This window comes from Perkinsus marinus, assembly GCF_000006405.1.
Source record: "Perkinsus marinus ATCC 50983 genomic scaffold scf_1104296928640, whole genome shotgun sequence".
NCBI lineage: Eukaryota > Perkinsozoa > Perkinsida > Perkinsidae > Perkinsus > Perkinsus marinus.
In genome coordinates, this window is record NW_003216737.1 from 219,420 (window position 1) to 232,560 (window position 13,141).

A 13,141-nucleotide genomic window follows, 5' to 3' on the forward strand; every position below is an offset into this window, starting at 1 on the left:
GTATTCTCTCAAGAGTACATCCAGCTCGCAGGAAGCCTCGCTGGAAGACTATTCTGCTCGTTTGCCTGCAAGATATGGTGGTATGCCATCGGCATCGCTCTTACCGGATGGTGGTGTGCTGAAGATTGCGCATAATGATGTTGCTGCTTACAGGAAGTCTAAGGCCTGTGGAGCATATTGTGATACAGCTGTCCCCATAGCTCAGCCCGTAGCGTACGGCTATTCCATTGATCTGTATATACTAAGTTAACTCAACCCTATATCCAGGGTGTTGTGTTCCACAGGTCGCCCTCGTCAACAGTGTGCCATCAGCGGCGTCGTCCGACAAGGTACCCACGATTGACAGCGAGGGGAAGATAGTGGAAGATAGTGATCATTCCTCCAACGAGCTCTTCGGGTAAGAAGCCACGTTCCTTCCCCGAACTTCTACTATGTCTCGTAACGTGGGCGGCAATGGTGGAAGTGAATTTTTCGGTTTCGGTGGGCAATATTCTGGCTGAATACATTATCACCTCGCTCGCATAGCGACATTCCACAGTGTTGGCGCTACGTAGTATCAACTATGATGAAGGTTTCCGCCAAGGCTTGTCCTCATTGGCCTATCGTTTGGCAGAAAATAAGGGTATCAGCTATGGTGAGGTAGTAGCGAAGACCTTATTGAAGGGGACTAACAGCGAACTGCTAGTTCAGGCCTATAGCTCCATCTCTATGGGTAGACTTGGGGACTCCAACTCTGATCGTCGCCTTCCGGGTGAAGGAAGAGGTAGACGTCAGGGTCGTTCTGACCCTAACAAGCCTTCAAGATCGGATTACTCATCTACAGGGTCCTGTCCTTACAGTCGGAGTCAGTGCCAGTTGCTGAAGATCCGTAAATGCCCATTTGGTCCCTCATAGCATAAGAGTGATGTGGCTGATGAGAATAAGAAGAGGAAGACGACCTGATTATGAGTATATGTCTTCAACGTGTGATTATCTTATCCCAAAGGTAGATGATGAGGTTCAACTGTGAATTGTTGCTCCTCAATTATTTTTTTTGATGAAGCCCCCGCGAGTCTGTTTCTGTGAATTTTGTTCTGGTTGCGCTGGACAGTGAGGTGTTTGGGGCATGATTTCAGGATCGATTTGTAACCTGTCAGCTTATTTTCTCCTTGTTGGAGTCGGCTATTTGACCGCCCATGAAGGTTGCCGCTCCCAGGAGGCTCGCAAATGTCGAAGGCGACGCTACAAAGCCGCTCGTTATGCTCATAGTGCTACCACTGCTACCGAGAAGAATTATGTCGACACGAGGAGCGCTGCTTCCTCTCCAGGAGTCCCCCGGGGCCCGGACAACTCGAGGTCTTTATCGTTGGACCAAGTTTCCAGTCTTCTTGCAACTGACGGCAATTTTTGGGAAACATTGGCTGCATCAGTCTTAGCAAAAGAGTGACCTGCAACTCCGATGCAAGATGGGTCAGGATTGCCCGCCACATGTCAGTGGGATTCTATTATCCTCATTTCGACCTGATTCGAGGCCGTCGTTAACGAGATTGCTGATGCTCCTCGGGATAAAGCGACAGAATGGTTTAATCAACCCCAGGTTGAGGAGTTTCTATCGACCTTCGAATTTTCATCGAGAGAGCTACAATCTTCCATGGCCGTTGGATGGGTCAACTTAGGTATTGTCTGAGCGGATAACGAGTTAGCAGTTGAAATCTGCAACATACTAGAGAGCCACGGCTTTGGGAATACTGCTACCTTCATGGAACCGGCTTCTTCAGTTTTGAAGGTTAGGGGTAGGCTCTTGGAGGTGCTGTCCCGCATCACTGCGGAAGAGAGTATTCCGCAAACCACCTAAACCGGGTGAACCAAAGTATATACGGTGGCCAGCTGACGATCCCTGTCTATCAGCCTCGATAAAGCTAGCGAATGATGGCCTTAGCACTCTTGCTACCGACCGAGCCGGGAGATTCGAGACCCTGTCGGAGCGGGCTGCCCGTTCTAAGGGAATGAAGGCAGTAAGTAAGATCGGGGCGATTTATGAAGATGGTACGGAACAAGGTGGCCGTCTCATAAGCAACTACCGGTGCAGTGGCATCAATAGATCTAGTGAAATGTCCACGACGCTGGCATTGCCAACTTTTCAAGGCCCCAGGTACTTCGTGAAGCAAGCTGAGAGCCAATAAGCGAGAAGACTGGGTGGTTTCGATATAAAAAGTGCGTTTGGCTCGGTGAGAGAAGAAGAGCAAGGCCTTTTAGCTCTTGTGTCTCCGACTAGCGTTGCCAACGGCTCATTAGAGACACCCATCATTTGGGAGAACTGCCTCCCTTTCGGATTGGCATCTAGCCCTCTTCAGTTTACTAGATGTAGTGCAGCTATGCATCGGATTCAACGACGCCTCTTAGCGGTTCTGGCGAGGAGAGCCAACGGGGACAGACCCCAAGGTATCATTTATCTGGATGACGGCACCTGATACTTATTTTACATACTGCAGTTATGTATGCTCTTACTATTGGTCATTGCAATAAAATGTATTTTATCTCTCCCGGAATATTCGTACTCTCGGTTTTGGGTTAGACATTAAGAATGATTTCGGCCCGGCTCGGATCAGCATTCCAATTGAAAAGAGAGAGAAGTCTTAGGAGCCAAATCTTAGATAGGGCTTTGCGAAGTGCGGATAATGCACTGAGCTCTCTTAAACGTCCAATAAAGAGAGCGGTAGTGCTCCCGAACAAGTGTCTGAAAGCGTTAGCTCATATGCCTCTGCAATTCGCGAGCTTAGAAGATCAGATCAGATCAGCAGCTTTATTGGGCAGTACTTTGATGCTCCGGTTTAAACAGGTGGCAGCATTCCGTGTGGCAGACGTGAGTTGAAGAGAAACACCAGAGGGTACTCTAGTGCGTCTTGATTTCTACAACACCAAAACCCACTTCCATGAGGAACGTGAAATTCTATGCTCAGCGGGTTGTTCATGCAACAAGGTGCATTGTGTGGCTCACAATATTACTAAGATGTCGCAAAAGGCTACTTCAACGAGCCAAAGGGAGTTTTCTGAGCTGAGTACAAGCACCTACTCGGGAGAGCTTAGGAAATTTCTCACCAAGGAATTTCCGCAATATGTTTTCGAGTGGAAACTGGATGAAGTTACGATGCACGTATATACGATTCTGATCTGTGAGATATATTGGGTCCGTATTTTCGGAGCTCGATACATTCAGTCGTATCTTACGTACTCCAGGGGTATTTATTTAGATTATAATCTTTGGTGTATTGAATAGACTCCATTCCGTCACTATACCCGATATGTATACGAGTCCTAGTAGAGAAAGCGATGTTGGGTTGCACAAGAGTCCTTCGTCGATAGCTTCGAATAAGGAATCTGAGGATGGCGAAACTGTGCCGCTACAGTGTAGAAGATTCGCGTCGGTGATACAGGAACAGTCTCCAACTCGAGCCTCGAGTGTTGAGCGTCGAGGTGAGCGCAAATTAAAGTGCTTATCATACTGGAAGTAGATGCTTCCCGAACTATTGAGAAGCAGGGCGATATGGTCGCGAATGCTGTAAAGTGGACGAGTTACTAGAAACAACAGGCTCAAATCAGAACATAGCACAATAACCAACTAACTATCAGCTTCGCCAACGTTCTCGCGTATAAGAGAAACAAGTATAACAAAACCGACAGGGTACATTTGCAACGACTTGGTTGGGACAGAACCAACGGACAGTGCGACCTTCCAACAGGTAAGGGTGCCAAAATCAACTGTCCGTTGTGAATGTTACCAGTGTGATCCCAACAGTCGGGTTTTGTCAACATTGTTATTTCATCAACGGGTCAATTTTACAAAGACTGAACTTTAATCAAGGGCGAACTTTACTCTATTAAGAGGGAAGAAAATACATGGCGACGTGAGTTATCCTGGTTATCTAAACTGGCGTAAGTGTTGAGCTCTATTCTGTGTTATCACTCTTACAGGGAGTGGACACTCTTACTGTTCCTGTATCACCGACGCGTATCTTCCACACTGTAGAGGCACAGTTTCGCCATCCTCACATTCCTTATTCGAAGCTATTGACGGAAGACTCTTGTGCAACCCAACATCACTTTCTCTACTAGAACTCGTATCCATATCGAGTATAGTGACGGAGTGGAGTCTATTCAATACACCAGAGAATATGATCCCAATAAATACCCCTGGAGTACGTAAGATACGACTGAATGCATCGAGCTCCAGAAATACGGACCCAATATACCTCACAGATCAGAATCGAACATCGGACGGGTCACAGACATAGCTTGTACTCTCATGCGTTCCTTGCTATTTCCGAAAAAGTCTGACAATACTATAACAAGGAGAGAAATAGACCGGATTAAACAGAAATGCTCGTCTGATGAATGACAAACAGAGCGGAGTCGCCAAGCCTTGAAGAATTATCACACACACACACACATACTGTGTGACGATCATCAGTACCCGACTCGGGTAACCCGAGTTGAGTCCCATCCGGAGTTCAACAGAGCGCAAAGAGCTCATGAGAAGTGTAAGGGCAACAAGGGCCTAAAGATCGCAAGTAAGATTAATGATGCAAAGTTAAGCATTATGAGTTCCTTATACCCAACAGATGAGCCGAAATTTAAGGGTCACATATCTCAGATAGACATCATCCGCAGAAGCACCCAGATCCAATGCGGTAATAGCAGTTATACGGACAGTTAGTGCATTGGGTGCGATCTTCACAATTGTTACAGCCTGCACCCTGCAGCATGTAAGCCACGGCCGCCGCAATGACAAGTGCGATGCGCATTAAGAGGACAGGGATCAACTAAAACCACAGGCAGATGAAAAACCCTGTGCCACAGGGCCTGTGGACGGATCCACTCGAATTTAATATGAACGCCCAAGATTAATGTGGTACTAATACATCCCTCAGGACTAATGTGCAGCTCGACACTTGTAGCCGATGTGATGTAGAAAAAGGTATAACTGTCGGAGAGTTACCCTATTTTTAGCTACTGAGAAATCAATCGATCCACTTGGCCTGCACACGTGAATCGGAGCAAAGACGACTCGTTTGATCCATGATCCCCTACACGCTTCGTAGTTGAGTCGAAATAACTCACCACGCACGCACGCACAACGCGAAAGTGCCTGTTATTGCTGGATATGCCTCGTTCGCTTCGCGTGCTCAGCAATTGCTTTTAGCGAATTATGGTTTGTGCATGCGTGCGGATTAAGAGTTGTTCTCATGCAAGTCCAGGGAGGCAATTGTGCGCCCGAGTGCCCCTAGCTATCATCCACGGTGTGCATACAGCGTGACAATGTTGAATGAACGTTTTCAAGGCTCGGCCCAACCTTCTAGAAGGTCTACTCGATGATAGAAAAGGCAAGCGGGCCTAAGGCCCGCGTGTAGACCCTGGCAGGAACCTTAGTAAGGTTACCTCACACGGGAGTGCACCACTTCGGACAAAATTGTGCACGCGTTCAGACCGATGGCCAGCACAGGAATCAGTCGCCAGTACATTACTTGGGCAATCACGTTGTAACGGTATAGGGTAAGGTTTTGATGTGGGAATATTTGAATTCGGAGAAGAGCTTTTTAGAAAGTTTTTTTCTTAGATCGCTTACTAAGAAATCGATCGATTTATTTAGCCTGCACACGTGATTCGGAGCAAAGACGACTCGTTTGATCCATCTGAAGCCCCTACACGCTTCGTAGTTGAGTCGAAATAATTCACCACGCACGCACAACGCGAAAGTGCCTGCTATTGCTGGATATGCTCGGTTCGCCTCGCTTGCTCCGCAATTGCTTTTAGCGAATTATGGTCCGTGCATGCGTGCGGCTTAATAGTTGTTCTCATGCCAGTGCCGGGAGGCAATTGTGCGCCAGAGCGCCCCTAGCTACGATCCACAGTGTGCATACAGTATTACAATGTAGGATGAATGTCTGCAAGGGTCTGCCCAACCTCCTAGAAGGTCTACTCGGCGGTGCCGCCAGAAGTCAAGAACCCAAAGGGTGGGGGAGGGAGCATTTCCGGTGATGATTGTAGTATGCTGAATACTCTAGGGAAGTGTGTCGACTGTGCTGGAGGCCTCCGGTACGCAGGGCAGCACCCAGGAGGCCTCTACCGTTGCACTCACTTTCTACTCGCTCTCATGCCTCTATCCGGGCTGGGGATACCCACATTATAGTCTGTTTAAGCGGTCGGACGGTAGCGCGCCGCGTTTCCTATCCGAAAGTTCGACTTTGGCACCGACGTTGACATATGCTGTGTGGTGATGAGTGTTTCCACGGTGCAGAGCGTAGGACACGCTCGTCACGAATAGTTAGTTCGCCAAACTGAGCCCAGTACTTCGGATCAAGTACATTTGACCAAAACCAACCGCAACACCAAGAAACGCAACTTCGAATTATGGGATGATAGCGGAACAGCAAAGCTGACAGTTTAGGGCGAAGCGTGAGTCATGGCGGAAAGTCCAGAGTTAGCAAGACTCATTAGTTCTTTGTGGACTTTGTTTCACTAACTAAGCCCAACTATATACCGTAGAATGTAGAGCTCGAGCTTCAAACTTGGTTTATTGTTCATGGTGCAGGAGTGCGGCATTGATGAAGTAGGACTGAGTAGCTTTGTTGGAGGATGTAAGACTAGGCAGGAGAGTTCATTGTAACGCTTCGATTCGGAGGAGGAATTCATTGCAGGTGAGGTGGGGCAATCACGATGAGGGCAGCCTCACCATCACTACCAACACGGACATAGTTGTGAGTTTCGCGAGTGCATCTTGGGGATCTTGGTGGTCGATCCGCTCCCCAGGTCCTGTCTGTTGATGGTCCTGTGACTGCTGTCCCGTCATCCCTCCGTTATAGATTCTGCGAGTTGAAACAGTGGTGCAAAGCTCAGCAATATGATTCAACCAGCCTTACAAGTAAGAGAGAGGACATCAATCATAGGGTAACATTCTCGGAGCCGCTGCTGGTCTGCGCCGGGCTTAGCCGCTGTGAGTAAATTCGATCTCGGGCACGTCGAGCCGTTAGATTCTAGTGTAGCACTGGCGGACGCGTGAGTCAAATTGAGCATGTCAAATACAATCCAAATGCAGCTATACTCAAGCAATTTCCTATTATCTAATGCTTCTCAACGGCTTGTGCCACTAGGAATTTGAATTTTGGTAGTTAAGACTTCAAACCTCGGATCCGGGATAGGTATTCATGGTACTATGATCACTATTTGGATGGTACTTGTGTCCATTGAGTGGACTTCATTTCTCACGCGAATCTGGAAAATATTATTGGCATATAACGGGTGATGCATGACGTGATATTCATTCCAATGGTGGCATCATAGTATGATGATCATACCATGAGCACGATAATGTCCACGTCGGGTGGCCCAACAGTGTTGGGCCAACACACCTACCGTACGGAACTACTATTATATATTTGAGCTGCTTGTGGGTTACCAGTCAACCGTTTGATATGCTTAATTCTCAACATCACTGCCCAATAATCTTAGAGTGGAGGTGTATTGTCAGCAGGGAGAGTGTTGCTGGTCAATCAAGTAACTTGATTCAAGTTTCGTCTTGAAACTCAAGGTTCCAGTAATGATTCAAGACTTGCATCATGGACCTGGAACAATTGAGTTAGCTCATCAGCGTTAACTCAATTAGCGCTGATGGAGCTTGGCAGAGTGATTAGTTACTGCTGAAGCACATCAGATGGCGCATCACAGCAGACTCTGCTCGATGAACTGGCGGTTGCCGGACAGCCGCTGCCCCAACAAACCACACTTTCTTTCCCTTTGCATGCGATGGGGTACCACACAGAGTTTGCGTATTTAATACCATCGACCTCAGCGTTACTTGTTGAAGCACCGTGTGCAACACGATTGCAGGACGATTCTAGCCAACTCGTCTTAGGTGAGGTCAACTATGGCTTGCCGTTGAGAGTCCTAACGACAAGCTGTAATCAACACACTGTCCGGAAATAACCGATTAGAATGAACTATAGAGGATGTATGGTACATCACAGGGTCAAGAAACACTTGAATCAAGTATCCATAAATCTCACGGGTCTCATCAAGTGAGTCACTTGAAGTGACTTGATGAGACCCGTGAGATTCATTGTTCGAAATGAGCACGGTTAGTGGTTATATCTGAACTCAATGCACCTTTGAATAATACTGCACGTGACTCAGAAGCCTCGAGCATCTTCAGTGACAGCAGTAAATTCGCTATGGAGGCATTCGAATCGAATGATTCGATCGACTTTCAGCCCAGCACTCCTGAAGCCAGCGTGCTCCAAAATGGCAACAACTTTTCCATTGCCAACTTTTCTAGTGAAAATTTTCCTGCCATTTCCTGGAGCTCGGAAAAACAGGAAAAAATAGGAAAAATGCCAAGTGGCAAAAAAACGGCAAAATAATAGCACAAAATGGTAAAAACGAAAAAAATGAAGCTTTAGAAGCATCTTCTCATCTGTCTTAATTACCACGGTAGAACTATTATTCCCGGCTGGAAGAAGCGAACATGTTTTGCAACACTGTGGCTGAGAACCACTCAACTCAAAAGAAATCCAATCCTGATTAAAAAGGTATGTTCATGCACCAATGCATCATCAATTGGGTTGTTCAGGGAGCTGCATTACACTTGACTCGTAATCTACCGATCCCAAGCTCTTGCGGGTCTTGTATCGTAAATAAACATCAGTAAAACTCAGCAGTACAGTCTGTTAGATTGCCCGACCTTATCTCGATCCCATTTCAGGTTCTTCTCGAGAGCCTTCGAACTTATTGCGCCGAATACCTGAATGGAGTTTCTTGTATCTGGGCGACAGTTTCTTGTATGCCACTCGTTCATATGCCTTGGTGAAGCATTCTGCGTCATCGGCGACGATGGTCCTAGGATCCACAATCTAACCAAGGGCCACTACTGCCCGCTTCACGCAGTCGAATATTGCAGCAGTCGACTTGGTTTTTTTATTGGTGGTGAGTGCGAATCAAATAGCCTTGAATTCTTCTTCAGGGCTAATGCTCCCTTTGATGAGGGTTACTAGGCCGAGCCAACAGAGACCTTCAAGTTATCACCAGTTCGGGACCTCGGACATTGGCTAGTAGAAGGGAAGGACAGGAAAATGCGAATAAGTGAGAGCGGTATCAGTAGAGCAGTATTATATTATGAGACGGAGTATCAGTATTATAGTAGCCGTGCTCTTGCCCGTAGTAGCTCTGTCGAGAGTTTGGGGTAGCCGATCTCGCGTACTATATATGGTCTCCATGACAGACTCACGACTCCTGGAGTCCGGGAGCAGTTTACGCTTCCTCAAGCTGCGGAAGGTGTCAAGGGGAGTAGCTCGGCTTTCACGATGCAGCTCCACCACAACTGTGAAGGCCGCTTTGTTAGAAAACCGACGGTCTAGGCTTCCATCCACATTGTTGCTCATGATTGTGAGTGCGGTGGTGAACATCGGGCAGCATTATGTCGTACCTCAGGCCCTCGGGGGAGTCGAGTCGTTGAATTCGTGCAACATTCGGGCAATTGCAACCAGACCATCTCCCACGACCATAGCAGCAGACATACTTATGTATAAGGTCCCCATCCCTTCTCAAGTGAGTGCCTTTACTACAGACCTTGAATTCCGATATCGTTTCTAGGGCTTCCTTCGCTGCTTTTGAAGTATCATATCTCGTACTATCAGAGTAGTACTGGCTTACCTTCCGCTCAGGTAGGGCGCTCCCGGTCAGCCTTGAGCCCATCCATCGATACGAGGGAATCGCGCATCGCCATACCTTACTAAAGTTCCTGCCAGGGTCTACAGGCGGGCGTTCGGCCCACTTTCCTTTTCTATCATCGAGAAGACTTTCTAGGAGGTTGCGCAGACCCTTGCAGACATTCATTCTACATTGTAACGCTGTATGCACACCGTGGATCGTAGCTAGGTGCGCTCTGGCGCACAATTGCCTCCCTGCACTTGCATGAGAACAACTATTAAGCCGCACGCATGCACGGACCATAATTCGCTAAAAGCAGTTGCCGAGCAAGCGAAGCGAACGATTTGAAATTCGAGGAAATTCGATTTGAGTAATGATGTCCTCGAGATTGCTTGGGAATACCACTGCGGCGATAGAGATTTGATCTGAATGACTAGCAATTAGAAAAGGAGTCTAGGTTACGGCTGCGACTCACCTTTGGTCAAATCATCTATCGTTTGCCGGAATAAGTCTCGGATATCAGTCGACTTACTCGTTATTGCCTCAGATAGAGCACAGTCGAGATCTTTGACTCGCAGTAGAACCGTCCGTGTTGTTCGCCTCTTTATCAAGATACGTGCCACAGATGCTCATTTAACCCTTATCACTTCGGCATATTCCCATAAATCCGCAATCAGAGACACACTGTTATCTGCCACTTTACCAGCAGTAACCAGGGTCGGCCGTGAGACGCAAGTATACTCCGATTGTATTCCGGTCACTGACGCATCCTATTATTCTGGAGTGAGCCCGCCGTATCCAGGACTCAATACAGAGTCTGTATTACAGACAGAGCACTCGTGATTTCAGGGTCGCATGAACTTCCAATAAAAGATGACATACCAACTTTGATGCATCCTAGTTTCAGATTACAGTAAAGTCGTCGATTCGAGCACGCGGGGCGCGACTAATAAAGAACTTGTCAAAACGTGCCTGAGCTCGCCCACTGCTTCCTCCAGTCGACATACTCTGATTTTCAATATGTGCTGGTTTGGGTCTAGGTTCTCAGGATTGCACCTTCGAGGCATGATGAGAGTCACAATAGCTTAGGCCGATCGAACAAAGATGATCAAATCATCGTGAGGTGATCAGGAACTAAGCCGGCATAACAGAGTTCTACACATGAGTATCATCATGAGGGCACGCCTGAACGATGGGCGTCGTCGTTCATACGCAACAGGCGAGTCAGGCACATATTTGTGGTCTTTTGAAGCCCACTAGTTACAACAACAACCTCAGAATTCATTAAGAAACCATAGTTCATCGTTGTTTGACGTTTATTTCCCATAATTCCCGAAAAGGCAGGTATTATTCCCCAAAATGATTCCTTAATCCCCTTCCCCGGGAATATTCCCGGGAATAATAGGTATAATCCCTCACTTTCAGCCACCCACAGGCTGTCACAACTCGGAGGCTAAAGATTCTAACATTGCGACCGTAAAGCACTTCTCATGACGCTCTTCTACTTTCTTGGAAAAAGGGTTTTGGCAAGTCGTGTAGGAAAAAGTCAAGCTGGGAGTCCCAGCCTGGGACTTGCCTTGGAATCGAGGAACGTCGAGGGAGCATGATCGCGGCTTGACCGCCTGACCGTCAAGCGTCTCCATATCACCACCGGCGGCATGTGATCCACCATCGACTTTAGCTTGTCTCGGAGCTGACAGGAGCTTAGCCCGTCTACGCATCTGAGCAACCCACGCCTTCTCATCGCGAGCTGGGGTCAGAGCTTTCTGGCGGCTTCCTTCACGCATGGACCCAATGCGCCCTTACTTTCCAGCTCATCCCTAGCGATAACAGCGACCAGAGCTCCAAACTGGGTGTCGGTCAGATTAGATAGCATCATCACAAGCGATGTTCACTTGTAACACGTTCTTCTTCGCGAGCTCTGCAGTCGTTTTGTCAATTTAGCCGGTTGCTCATTACAATGCCGCTGGATAATCTCTTTAGTCTCGTCTGACGAAGGCATTGGATGAGGAAGGAATAAATTTGAGGCACGGCTTCATTGACCATATCTGTCCAGCTCATGAGTATTACTCATTGAGTAAAGTGATACCATACACTTTAAGTCTCAAAGCTCAGGGACAGGCTCTGAGCCTGAGCCTCAGGCTCGCGCCCACACAGTGTGTGGCACACACGTCGGGGTTATGCTAGCTGTATCACTTCCTCTACCTAAACGGCACTCCCCAGGATCTGCAAGCCACCCGTGGAAATTTTCGCGCTAAGCAACGGCAGACGAATCACGACTTCTCTGGTTGCCTCGCTCTGATACAGATTATGGTTTGATGAGAAGAAACGAAGGAGATCAATGGCTCAAGAATTGGCTCGACATGTATGTCCATGGTCGGCGAAGTCGAGTCGACTGTCTAGATCAAAATCTGATGCCTATATCCACCTTTGGGATTGTATTGCTAGAGTCACTAGCATCGACTACCTAAGTTATCGATCGAGGACCCGATCGCGATTCCGAGTAGATCCGTCAACGAATTCAAGTCTACGTCACAGGTATTGCGTGAATCGAACCAGGTTGTCGCAAATTTCGTGGAGAACTCAGCTCGTATTATGCGTTGCAGAATCAACGTAGATGGATGATTCTGGCTGATAGTGCAGAGAGCCATGACTGTTCGCGTGGTCGAGTTGAACGACTGGTTGATGCAGGCCGTGAGTCGCAAAATTGTTGTGACTGCAACCGTTTATCCGTCCCAGTCCGTAGCAGAACAGCGGGACTCCCGCTGCGGGCGACATAAGACTCTTATGATGAGAGGAGACGCCGGACAATCATCCCCTTTAGCTTATCACGTAATGCCTCTTGCTCGTGAGTGCTTGATCGCTCTCAGCATCGCTCGTCTTCCCTATGTTAAGATCAGTTAATCTGACTACCAAGACGTGACAGTTCGACTCGGATACATATTGTAGACTGAGAGCCGTAGTTCGTCATGGCTTTTAGCCATTGGCTTCGCAATAGCCCCCCGGCTCCCATTCACGATCTCACGTGAAATCGCTAGGAAAACTGTACTGAGTGAATCAGGATCGAACCAGGCTAATTTGATCAGCCGGAGAGGAGACTCTCCTATCCGGCGGCCCCCCTAGGGAGATGAACAGGCGAGAAACATCTTCCAGGCACCCAGCACCGGTGGTACTGCACCACAGTGAGACAACGGTGACGTGGTGAGAAGATTGCGGCGCGGGAGATACTGCACCCAACAATTACTACTAGGTTGGTATGCTAACGCAACGATACGAGTCATATCGTGTGACGCCATCATCGTGCTATGGTGTATAATGCAAAAAGAATATGATAATCCATCGCGGTCTAATTCATACAATGCATGCAATGTTCAACTGTCTGTTCTTGTAAGAAGTTTGTGCTAGTTCGCTAAATTTTGCCTTTTCACGCCTGGTTTGTGATAGAAACGCTGCCCGACATAGC